The 12,930-nt window shown below is 40.8% G+C and overlaps 1 protein-coding gene across 1 annotated transcript in view; it reads left to right on the top strand.

The window, feature by feature from the left end:
• Positions 1–9,100, top strand: part of LOC124972303 (P2R1A-PPP2R2A-interacting phosphatase regulator 1-like) — a 114,136-nt gene extending 105,036 nt beyond the window's left edge. Inside the window, exons 11-12 of the mRNA XM_047536578.1 lie at positions 2,885–3,022; positions 9,034–9,100. The gene's annotated coding sequence lies outside the window, so the exon portion shown is untranslated. The remainder of the gene's footprint in view (positions 1–2,884; positions 3,023–9,033) is intronic.
• The last annotated feature ends 3,830 nt before the right edge of the window (positions 9,101–12,930 follow it).

A 12,930-nucleotide genomic window follows, 5' to 3' on the forward strand; every position in this document is an offset into this window, starting at 1 on the left:
TTAGCCCGTAGCTGCCAATATACTGCCTGATCCAGAAAAGACATTAATACAATTTGATGAAATGAAATCTTTCCACTGATTACAGGCTCTAAGTAGACCCAGAAAAGATTCTGGAAAGGGCCTCACATAATAACCACCCTCCCTTCACTAGGACATCTCCATCTTGACCTGGCCATGGGTTGCTTTTGCAAACACAAACTGGTTAGGCAGCAGAGCATTGCAAAAGGACCAGAGCTTGTACTTCCCTTGCAGGTCAGACTGGTTTGTGATACAATATGTGGTTGTGGAAAATGTAACTGGTACAGCTCATGAGAATCCAGCATAAAAAAGTATATGATACCAGAGAAAATAACTGAGTTTCCAAATGCAGACAGACATATCTCCTTGCTTTAGGTGACTTTTGACTCCCATTTGCTTTAGGTTACCTTGGGCTCCACACCCTTCAAACCTTGCATGTTGTGCGTTATAAGGTGTTCTTTTCCAAAAGTGGGCATCTGTTACTCATTCATCATTTAAGGTGTATTTGCTTTCTCTCCAATTATATTACAAGATACACTATGGCAGGTTTCCCATCCCTAAAATAAGGACAAGAATCCTTTGCTAACACGTGGCTTTGGCCAATCAACACTCCCTTTAGATTCTTCTTTCCAGAGTTCTCCCAGCTTCTGCAGCAGACTTCTGTCATAAATACTTGTGCTGTCATTGCTTTCCTGTTTGTCTCCAAGGTGGTGAGGACTGCACTTAGTCTCATCCACCCTGGCATCTCCAAGCCTTTGCATTGTGCCCGATACATCATGGGTGCTTATGTTGAGTTGACCTTTGAAATTGTTCACCGACTACCTCACCTACTTGACTGGGAGTTACTGGGGGTAGCCACAGTACGACTTCTTATCCACTTGCCATTCACACCCCATCCTTCAGGAAGTATTTGTTGAGCAAACGGCCCCCCTTTTGATTAAGTCTGTTAGTCACTTTAGGAAAGTCCCAGAGTCCATTAGGTATTGGCACTGGAAATCTTGGGAGGAGGACTCAGTGAGAGCCTACTGCTTTATGTAGGTATGCCATTTTTGAGCTGAGGTTAGTTTGAGAAGAGCCTTTTGAATGTTGCCTGTTCTCCCATTACCCTGAGGCAGTGGCAGGGAAGAGGTAGCAAAACCAAGGTTGGCTGCCACCAACACTTCAGCTGCCTTCTCCTGTGCCAACAATCCAGACACCTGGCCAACCCATCCATAAAGGTATGGAAGATCAGATCTGTGTTCAGACACTCGGCATTGCTACTCCATTTTGGTACCCTTTGCCCAGACCTCTCCTGTTCATTTTTGCCTCAGCTCATTAGTTGAGAAAACTAAGGATCAGGAACCATCAATGCAGTCATTTCGTGGCCAAGCAGAGAATAGAGATTGTTTTAATTGCCTGGAGTACTTTTTGCAAAAGTAGGAACCAATTTCCCCTGTTCCACTCACTAAGTGTATGACTGCGGGCTAATCCTTTCTTCCATTCATCTGTACGTTGAGGTTGCTGGACTAGATTGAGTCTGTGGCAGACCTGGCCAAAAATTTCTGTTCAAGGCCCTGGAACTAGACTTGCTCCTGCCCTGATTCCCTGTCCAAGTCAAACCACAGAGAAGTTGTTCTGTATTTCTCATCTTCTCTACCTCATGGCCCATATTATTTAAACAAAAACTACTAGGTGACCAGTCAAAAAAGTTATTGAATTTCCATGCTCCAGGAACTAGGGAGTGGCCTCAGGGATGCCAGGAGTGGTCTATGACTTAGTGAGCCTGTGTCAGAAGCAAGGATGGTTTTTACCATCTGTTGTGGCAACCGGGGCACTTGTACTCTATGCACCTTTCAGGATAAAACACCATTACACAAGGCTGTCTAGTTGCAATTCTAGGAAAAGTTGACCAAGACAAGAAAAGGGTCTTAGGCACAGAATTAAGGGAAAAGAAAGAAAAGTCAGGAATTCCTTGTGACTGTTTGGAATGAGGCATGTGAGGCAGTGTGGTTTACTAGAAGCAACATGGAGTCATGAGCTATGGAAACTGGGTGAGCTACTTCATCTGTAAAACCTTTCATGGGGTGGCCTGTTAGAGAAAATAATGCATGTTTGTAAAGACTAGAACATGGAAAGCATTCCATACATGCTAATTCCATACATACTAAGACTAGTCAAACTTTCTTGTGAAAATTCAAGAGGAGGCCGTACTTGGTGATGGGACTAAATGGGGTATCTTTGTACCTTCTCTCAATTTTGCTGTGAATCTAAAAATACTAAGAAAATAAAGTCTCTAAAGAAAACATCAAGAGGATTCCATACTGTCTAAATGATGTTATAGCCCAAATACTGACTTGGGTCACCTCCAGTTCCAACTCATATCTCAGCACCCTCTAGAAGATTTTCAGACTGTACCTCCTTGTATTTCAGAGCCTCTCTGCTCTCAGATTATTTGCGCCTGCCATTTTGGTTCTGCTCTGCATTGAACTCCAATGAGTTTTGCCATTTTCCAAAGTAATCCAGACATACTTGGCATTTTCTAAATCTGATAACTTCACTGCAATTTTTTGAGGTTTGGAGGATCACACATTGTTCCCCAAGTAGATTTCTAATATCTTCCTGCCCCCAACCCTTTCACTCGGCTCCTTTTCACAGTTTGTACTCCCTCCCTGAGATCCTACCCTTCATACTTAGCTACATGAGTTTTTTTGGGTTTTTTTTTTTTTTTTTTTTTTTTTTTTTGGTATTTGAGGGTTGTATATATAAATGGCAGACCTGCCAGTTTAATCTGGAATTTTCTATCTAGTAATCTGGTAGGTGCTCAATAAAATTTTTATGTTTAAAGCTTAAGATTTCACTAAGGCTTTTGGAACACCTTGTGTTTTAGGGAACATGCCAAAGGACAACACTAAAATTTCCTTAAGCTTCCAAGATGGAGATATATCATGCTCACCTACTTTCTTCATGGGCAACTTGGAAGGCAGATTGAACTAATATACCTGGGACAGAAAAACATGTTTTTAAGGTAAGCATGAATGCCACAGCACATCTGGGAGTGTTTCCTCACAGAGGCACAGATGATTTCACTGATTGGGATGAGTAAGCGGTGACAGGGAGATCCTGTAGCAACACATACTTAAGATGTAGCTTGTATGTAATTATATTCCCCTTCAGCCCACGTGATTTTGTACTTCAAAAGTGACTGGTCCCATAATCCATTTGTAAGTATTTTTCCAAACTTGTGTGGCAGGAGGCAGGTACCTTGGAGTACAGTGCAGTGGTTAAGAGCATGGATAGGAGACATTCAGATATGGGTCAGAACCTCATCTTTGACACTTCCTAGCTGTATATGATGTTGGTTTAGTTTGCTTCTTATAGTCTCATTTTTTTTAATTTATAAAATAGGGGTGATTATATAAATGTTGAGGTTCTCTGTATAACTTCACAAAACACATTTTTATTTATTTATTTATTTGGTACTGGGAATTAAACCCAGGGTGCTTAACCACTGAGCAACATCCCCAGCTCTTCCTATTTATTTATTTTTTTTTTTTTGAGTTTTGAGATAGGGTCTAGTTAAGTTGCTGAGGCTGGCTTTGAATTTGTGATCCTCCTGCCTCTGCTGCCCAAGTCGCTGGGATTACAGGTGTGCACTACCATACCAAACAAAACACATTTTTAATATTGGCATTTAGAGTGATATCAGAGTCCAGATATATATTCAGAATCAATGACATTACTAAATACATGGAATTCACCATTTAATACACCTAAACTATAGGGTTGGGGATGGACATTTGGTAGAGCATGTGCCTAGCACGAGCAGGACCCTGAGTTCAATCCCTAACCCCCCCCCAAAAAAAAAACCAGCAAACAAAAACAAAACCAAAAAACCTCACCTAAACTATATTTAAGAAGCCAATTCTAATTTAGTCTGATTACAAGCACCCAAACTCCTAGTCTTTGAATTAAAACCCCCAATAAAAACACATTTAACCAGTAAAAACTAAATTACAAATGATTATGTCACCAAAATACACTTTGGCCAGTGGTTCTTTTAAGCTGGGATACTCAAGCTGGCTTAATTGTATCTTCTCTGCAGTTAGAGTGCCCATGATTGCCTGTCCCCTTGTGATTGTAAAGGACAGATGAGTTTCAGGTCCAGTGATACTCTTTTGTGGTCACATTAGCAAGGTTCTGAAAATAGGCAAGTAAAAAACTACTGTGACAATTTAACCATCAGCAACTCAAACCACTTCCTTACCTTTAAACTTCTGCTAGAGTTGCAGCATTTTAAGTGAAGTTGGCCACAGTGGAAGTGATCACTCGGAACCATATTGCCTAAAAGCAGCATGACAAACCACGAGACTTTATTCAGATTAAGACTCTAAAATTAAGCCAGGTGTGGCAGCACAAGCCTGTAATCCCAGTGGCTCAGGAGGCTGAGGCAGGAGGATTGTAAGTTCAAAGCAACTTACAACAGTTTAGGCAAACTGAGCAAGACCCTGTTTCTAAATAAAATACAAAAAAGGGCTGGGGATGTGGCTCAATGGCTCAGCACCCCTGGGGTCAATCCCCAGTACCACACACACACACAAAAAAAAAGACTCTAAGATTATTCAGGGGTGGTGCTGGAGTCATGGCTCCATGGTAGAGCGCTTGCCTAGCATGTGTGAGGCACCAGGTTTGATCCTCAGCACCACATAAATACATAAAGTCTACTGACAACTAAAAAATTTTTAAAAGATTATTTAGAAATAGGTAACAAATTTATTTGTAACAAAAATCCCTTAGCCTTTTTTTGGTCCTGTTTATAGCACTTAATAGTGATTTGTTGTAACTATATATTTTGATAGAAGCCCCTAAAACTACATAATTGAATGGGGTTGTTAGAAACTGAAGAAGTTCATTTCCAAGTTTCAAGAATTTTCTATGTCTTAAGAGGTATGGATTTGGGCTAAGGATGTAGCTCAGTGGTACAGCACTTGCTTAGCATGTGCAAAGCCCTGGGTTCCATCTTCAGCACCACAAAAAAAGTATGCATTTTTGTACTTCTTTGAAGCATAGTTCCTTTGTTCTGAAAAATCATCCAGTGATCTCACAACAAATAACAAAATCAACAACTCCCATCATCCCATCTTGCTCTCATTATCCACAGGACATGATAAGATCATGCCCTTTTTTTTCCAAACCTTAACTGAATTTTGAAAGCCTGAGTCTATTCCTCCTAGTCATCAAGAACTAAATCTAGGGGAGTATGATACCTCCTTGCCCCCCGAGTTACGTATGAACTGCCCTCCCATCTTGCAAGTATGCTTCTCATCCCAATCCTCTGCTTCTTCTCTTCTTACTCAAAGTTCCACTCCTTTCAGTAACCAAAACCTTCCAGCATGACTTTTCTAGAATGGCCACTACATAACTGTAACACCTTTGTACCTTCAACACCTTTTTAGAGCATTTTTCTGCCTCTTTACTATGAATTTGATTCTCCTCTAAGAACACCATTTCCTTTACAGCCATGTTTAATGATGGCTACTTATTCTCCCAACATGCCACGGTTTATAGTTTAGGAGGTGGGGTTGGTGTCCTCCACATTGGTGAATGGCACCTTCAAACTATTTCTCCTCCTTTGAGTTCCATACTGTTGGGCTGTGCTAATGTTTCCCTCTTGGTTTTTATTATCTATTGAACTCCTGGTCATTCTTGTATATTCATTGGAGACTTTGGCAACTGGCCCTTGGTCTTCCTCTCTACTTCAAGCCTTGCTGCCATCATTCTGGGTGACTTCAGTGTCCACATGATCAACCTACAGATTGCCATAGCCATTCTATCCCTTGGCCATATTTCCAGTGGCCCTGCCCTCCACCCAACTGTCCACTCTAACAATCACATTCTGGACCTTGTAGTCAGCAGAAACTTATCCAAATTAAAAATTCTACTTTCTGGGTTTTTGTTCTTGTTTGTTTGTTTTGGTACCGGGGATTGAACCTGGGGGCACTTAACCTCTGAGCCACAAATTGAACTGGCTGCTTTTATAGATTGAAGTTCATTTTTACATGGAGGAGTAACTCATGGTGGCACATGCCTATAATCTCAGTGACTCGAGAGGCTGAGGCAGGAGGATCGCAATTTGAGGCCAGCTTCATCAACTTATCAAAGCCCTAAGCAATTTAGCAAGTCCCTGTCTCAAAATGAAAAAAATACAAAGGACTGGGGATGTGGTTCAGTAGTTGAGCGCCCCTGGGTTCACTCCCTGATACCAAAAAAAAAAAGGTAACTGATAAACTGTAGTTACTCAGACTTGAGTATTTGGCAGATTTTTTTTTTCATAAATGAATGGAGTGAACTTGTCACTTTAAAAGAACATTTGTTGTCAACTGTTACAAATGCTCCTAAGATAGCAAAAAAGAGTAAAAAAAAAAACCCATTAGATGTAGGAACATGAAGATCCTGCTGACCTTAAAAGATTTTAGTGGAATAGTGAGGGTGGAATACAAATTATGGTAGACTGAGAAATGAGTGGGGTAGTGAAAAAATCGAGGTGGTAAGAATAGACAACTCAGCTGGGCGTAGTGGTGCACATCTGTAATCCCAGCGGCTCAGGAGGCTGAGGCAGGAGGATCACGAGTTCAAAGCCAGCCTCAGCAACTTAGCAACGAGTGAGACCCTGTCTCTAAATAAAATACAAAATAGGGCTCGGGATGTGGCTCAGTGGATAAGCACCCTGAGTTCAATCTACCAAATTAAAAAAAAACAACAGACAACTCTTTGGAGAAGTTCAACAATGAAGGGAGAAAAGATAGGATGACAGCTGGAGAGGAAGTCAAGGAAAATGGCTCTAAGGATGTGAGAGACTTGACCATGTATAAATGATGATAGGCTGGAGAGAGTAAAGAGGGAGTGACTGAAGAGACAGGAAATAGTGGACAAGATTCAGAAGAGGTTGGGATCTGGCGATCCATTGATGATGGGGATGGTAGTGGGGAAGGTGATGGTGATGTGTGTTCATGTTTTGGATGAGTAGGAGTGGTAGAAATTTTGAGGAGCATGGAAAAGTGTGAAGTTGTCATTGTAGGAAGTGAGAGGTCAAGCTGGGCATGGTGGCGCACGCCTGTAATCCCAGCGGCTCAGGAGGCTGAAGCAGGAGGATTGCAAGTTCAAAGCCAACCTCAGCAACTTAGTGAGGTCCTAAGCAACTCAGCAAGACCATGTCTCTAAATATAAAAAAAAAAGGGCTGGGGATGTGGCTCAGTGGTTAAGTGCCCCTGGGTTCAATCCCGAGTACAAAAAAAAAAAAAAGTGAGAGGTCGAACAGACTTAAGAAACAAAGCAGTTTCGCCAGGCAGCATGGATCTCATCCATTCCCATCACTTCTACCCTCTTATTGATTGCTGGTTCCAAGACTGTCCCTCCAGTCCATGCATTTCCCTGGCCTCCAGATTCACACACCTGCCTGACCCTTGGATATCATGAAAGCAATGTTACTCACCATCTGCCCTACTTTTTTTTTCCAAATAGCACTTACCACCTAAGAGTCTATGTATTTTACTCTGCTACTTATTTTCTGACTCCCCCTTCTAGAATGTAAGCTCCCCCAAGACCATGCACCCTTATTTTTTACATAGATATACCATAACTTGGGCCTGAATTGTGGACCTCCTCAAATTTGTATGTTAAAGTCCTAACCCCTAGTATCTCAGAATGTGACTATATTTGAGATAGGGTCTTTAAAGAGATAATTGAGGTAAAATGAGGTCATGTGGGTGGGTCCTAATCCAATCCAACTGGTGCTCTGACATGAAGAGGAGATTAGGAGACAGCCACACAGAGAGAGGACCATGTGAAGGCACAAAGAGAAGGCAATCATCTGCATGCCAAGGACAGGGGACTCTGGAGAAAAGAATCCTGCTGACATCTTGACCTCCAGAACCATGAGACAATAATGGAGACAATAAATTTCTGTTGTTTAAGCCACCCAATGTGCCTTACCTTGTTATTGAACAGCCCTAGAAACTAGTACAAGCCCAAACACCTAGACTAGCTCCTGGCACATTGTAAGGGCTCAGCAAATATTTGCAAAATAAGAGATGAATGTAAGGCCCTGAGTGTTCTTGACCCTGCTGACCTCTCTGACCTTATCCCCAGTGACTTTCCCCTTTGATCTTTCAACTCTGTCCAAACAGGACTTTTTGGAACTCCTGAGGTATGTTCTACACTTTTCAGGACCTTTACACACTCTGCTCTCCTCCTGGAGGGTTCTCCCTCTCATCCCACCGGCCCCTCCCCAACTCCAGCACCACAAATTGCTACTTTTCATCCTTCAGCTCCCAAATGAAAAATGCTTTTCAACTGTATTAATTGAAGTGTAATTAACATACCATACATTTCTTTAAAGTGTACAATGTGATAAACTTTGACATATATACATTCACGAAATCATGATAGTGACCATATCCATCACCCCAAAAGTTTCCTGGTGTCCCTTCATTATCCCTTCCATGGGCTCCCCTCTCCCACCTCATCCAGGCAAATGCTGATTTGCTTTCTGCAGCTATAGATTAATTTGCACTTCCTGGAGTCTTATGTAAATGGATTAACATACCATGTATTTTTGGTCTGGCTTCTTTGACTCAGTACAATTACTTTGAGGCTCCTTTTTTTTTTGTTGTTGTTGTTGTTGTTGTTGTTTTTTGGCGGTGCTGGGATTGAACCCAGGGCCTTGTGCTTGTGAGGCAAGCACTCTACCAACTCAGCTATATGCCCTCCTGTATGCTTTTGTATGTATCCGTACTCTGTTCCCTTTTACTACTCAGCAGCATTCCATTGTATAGCTACACCATAGTTTGCTTATCTGTTAACCAAATAATAGACATTTGTGCTGTTTATGGTTTACAGCTATAACCAATAAAACTTCTATGACCATTTATGTACAATCAGGATTAATCCTATTTTTTTCAGGGTAATGTTTTCTAGCTTCCATGTTAGATTAAGTCTCCCTCTTCTGCTCTCCCATTTATTCATGTCTTCTCTGTCTAGATGGGTGTGTTTTGCTGTGAAGAAATGTTATGTTGGTTTGGAAGACAGCATTGGATAAATCACTCAGGATAAAGAGACCCACAGTGAAACAAGAAGATTTCTTTTTCTTGAATAAGATGGGTATAAGTAAAAGGAAAACAAAAATCTTTGGATTCATCTAGTATACTTTGACAAATACATGACATATGGACAATTTCAAAGGCTGGACTTGTGGAGCACTTATGTGGCATGTGCCAAGGGCCTGAGTTCAATCCCCAGCACCACAAACAACAACTTATTGGCTCCAGTGTATTGGGCTTTTCTTCTGAAGGATGGATAGAAGATAATGAGATCAATTTTAACTACACTGTTTTTTGCAGTGCTGGAAATTAGGCCTGAGGCTTTGTATTCTAGGCAAGCACTCTACCACTGAGCTACCCCCATGGTGTACTAACTTGTATTTTTTTTAAAGATTATTTTTTTAGGGACTGGGGTGTGGCTCAGTGGTAGAGCGCTTGCCTGGCATGTGTGAGGCACTGGGTTCGATTCTCAGCACCACATAGAAATAAATGAATAAAATAAAACGTCTATCAACAGTTTAAAAATAAGATTATTTTTTAGTTGTGGATGGACATAATAACTTTATTTCTTTTAATGTGGTACTGAGGATTGAACCCAGTGCCTCCAACATGCTAGGCAAGTGCTCTACCACTGAGCTACAGCCCCAGCCTCTAAACTGTATTTTTAAAAAGATCTATTGCTATTGTTTCTGCTTGTTGTAGAGTTCTACCATTTATGTGACTTTCCTCTATCCTTTAAGCAAATATTCCCTAGCTATGACCCTCTACTCTCTCCATTCTTCTTGCATCACCACTTCCCCTAAACAAAGTCCTCCTTCCCCTACTATGCCAATCTGTTCCCTGCACAGTTCTCTCTCCTCTTCTGACTGTTTGCTGGATTCAGCAACCCAGGACCCAGGCACCCAATGGAGATGAGAGACCCACCCAGCAGCCGGGCTCAAGTTCCAAGCATACAGAGCCCTGTTTCCAATCCTGCTGCTCCTAAAAATATACCCAACCATTGGCAGGTGGCTGGGCTATTTTCAACCTTGGGGGCCTCAGGAATCAAGGGATTCATGCCAGGCCAGGAAGCAAAATAGCAAACCCTTATTGGTGGGCTTTGGATAAAAACAGCTGTGTGGGGCGTGGGTTCAACTGATTCTCGATTGTCTGTGTTTACTGGCATTGCCTTTTTGCCATTTCCCTTTTGTGACTCAATCATATTTTCCAGTTCTGCCCTAAAACATGAACTTGGGACAGCATATGCAGATGTTGGGAGGGAAGGATGGGGGACCAGCATCTTTTCTCAATTTGCCCAATTCCATGTAATTCTTAAGATGCAGAGAGCCTGTGATGTAACACTCAGAGACTTCTAGTTTCTCTACAATTTCAGGATTAAACATTACATATGTCTACAAAGTGCACCAAGGTGCCTGTATCTGCTGGCAAAATTAAAGTACTATTCTTATCATACCCATTTTATAGAGGAGGTAACCTGAGGAACAGAGAGGTTAAGTAACTGATCCAACTTCACACAACTAGAAAGTGGAAAGGCTGAGCCAGGATACAACTCAGATCTGTCTGATTCCAAAGTTTATGCTCTTAATCACCAGTGTTTCTGGAACCGTGGTCCTCAAGTTGTCTCCCAGTATTGCATTAAGTGGTGACCACTTTATAACCATGTCCTGCCATGCAATCTCAGCATCAAAATTTGCATCTGTTTATTACCCTAACAGTACCAAAGAACACTGTTTTAATTGTTTTAGATCCAAGAGAAAAGAACAGAGATTGACTGAATGCATAAATGATATATTGGCTCCAAACAAAGGGAGATAATACCATCATCAATTTGGAGAAACTATTTTAATAATGCAATACCAACATTCACAATGAAGCAAGTGGTGTTGCTTCAGTAAAACAACACCATCTATCATATTAAATTCAAGATTGTAACTTGAATTTTATTGAATTTTTAAGTTTTGTTTGCATTTAGTATGCAAAATCATTCTGGCTCTATAGCTGTTTAACTGTTATAAGCATAAGGAGTTTACCTCTCATTTTATGTTGTCGTATGTTTAGGTAATGTTAGAAAACATAAACCCTGACCATCTGAAGTAATTCTTTTCCAATTGAGAATGCCCCCATGTTGCTCATGTTGGAGAAACTGCTACACAGGACATTGAAAACTGCAAAGAGCTGTCCAGGGATTTTTATTATTAGAATTTTGTTTTTGTTGCCATTATTACCTTGGTGATATCTCACGGATTCAAGGTGACCCTGGCCTCCCTTCAACCACTGGTGTGGATACACAATAAAGCTACAAGTCTTTGACATTCCATAACTATTCAATCTTGTTAATGTAGCTTAGCAATTTGTGTTTTATGCTGTTGTAAATAGTTTGTACTATTTTCTCAGTTGTTTCTTTAAACAAGAATGATGCTTTGGCAGGAATTAAGGTGAGAAAAGAAAAAGAAAGGAAGGGCTCCTATTTTCTTTCACTTCATCTAAATTGCATATAACTTTTTTTTTGTCTCTTTCAAACCTGGATGTAATTATAAAATTTGTTAAGAGGATTCAGAATGATTCTCCACTCTCTACCTTCCCAAAATCAAAGAAATGGAGTGAAATCAAAGCTCCTCACTCCATCCCAAGAGTAAAGGGAAATATTTGGGGCAACACAGATTGGGTCTCCAATTCTGGCTTCAGCACTTATAGGCAAATTCATCTGAGACTCAGTTTCCTTACATGTAAAATGAGGATAAGATATGCCAACCTCACAAGGCCACAGTATAGATGAAAGTAAATGAAATCATGTTCATATATCATCTAGACTGTACCTATCAAAAGGAGGCATTTTGGGGCTGGGGATATAGCTCAATTGGTAGAGTGCTTGCCTTGCAATCCCCAGCACTGCAAAAAAAAATTATTTGTAGATGGACACATATCTTTATTTTATTTATTTATCATTTTATTATTTATTTTTATGTGGTGCTGAGAATCAAACCCAGTGCCTCATACATGCTAGGCAAGCACTCTACCACTGAGACACAACCCCAGCCCCCTTCCTTCTTTCTTTCTGAAAGATTTTAATGTTATATTTACAATTTAAACATGGGGAAATTAATGCATTATATTTGTGTTACAGAAAAGTGCACATTAATTATTTCAGTGAGGCAGACCAAAGGAGCCACAAACATATTATTAAATTATAATCCACATTAAGCAGGCTTTACTGGGAATGTTCCTTGGTCTTTTTATTGTGCTTTAAGGAGGAAATATTTAGAACACTTTGAAGCATTCATGCTTGTCAAATAAACATAAAATAAAGGGGCAATTTGGCAGTGGGTGAAATGTCATGCATGTTTCAACCTGAGAACCTAATAGAGCTAGCAGTTGTAGAGAGCTTGATAAGTGAATTTCTTAGAATCTGTTCTTGAATTAACTTATTTTTAGTGTATAGACAATGGACCATATTCCAAGCTTTTGTATTTGGACTCTAAAGTTTGGGATGTTCTTTGAAAGTGTTCAAACTTCCCATTTTACAGATGAGAAAATTAGGCCCAGTTGGGGATGTGATTTGCTCGAAGCCACATTTGTCTTTCTATCCCTCAACATCCCTGTCCCAATTGCTTGAGTTTTCAAAGTGCTTTGCCACACCTGGTGTTTCAGGTTCACCGTGTGCAAATTGGGGATAATTATGGGGACTATCTTATTCAAAGGTGTTGTCTAAGAATTAAACAGGATTCCCCAGGCACATTGGTGCGCACTTGTAATCCCAGCAACTCAGGGTGGGCCTGCCTCAGGCTGAGGTAGGAGGATGGCAAGTTCCAGGACAGACTCAGCAATATAGCGAGGCCCT

This window comes from Sciurus carolinensis, chromosome X (genome assembly GCF_902686445.1).
Source record: "Sciurus carolinensis chromosome X, mSciCar1.2, whole genome shotgun sequence".
NCBI lineage: Eukaryota > Metazoa > Chordata > Mammalia > Rodentia > Sciuridae > Sciurus > Sciurus carolinensis.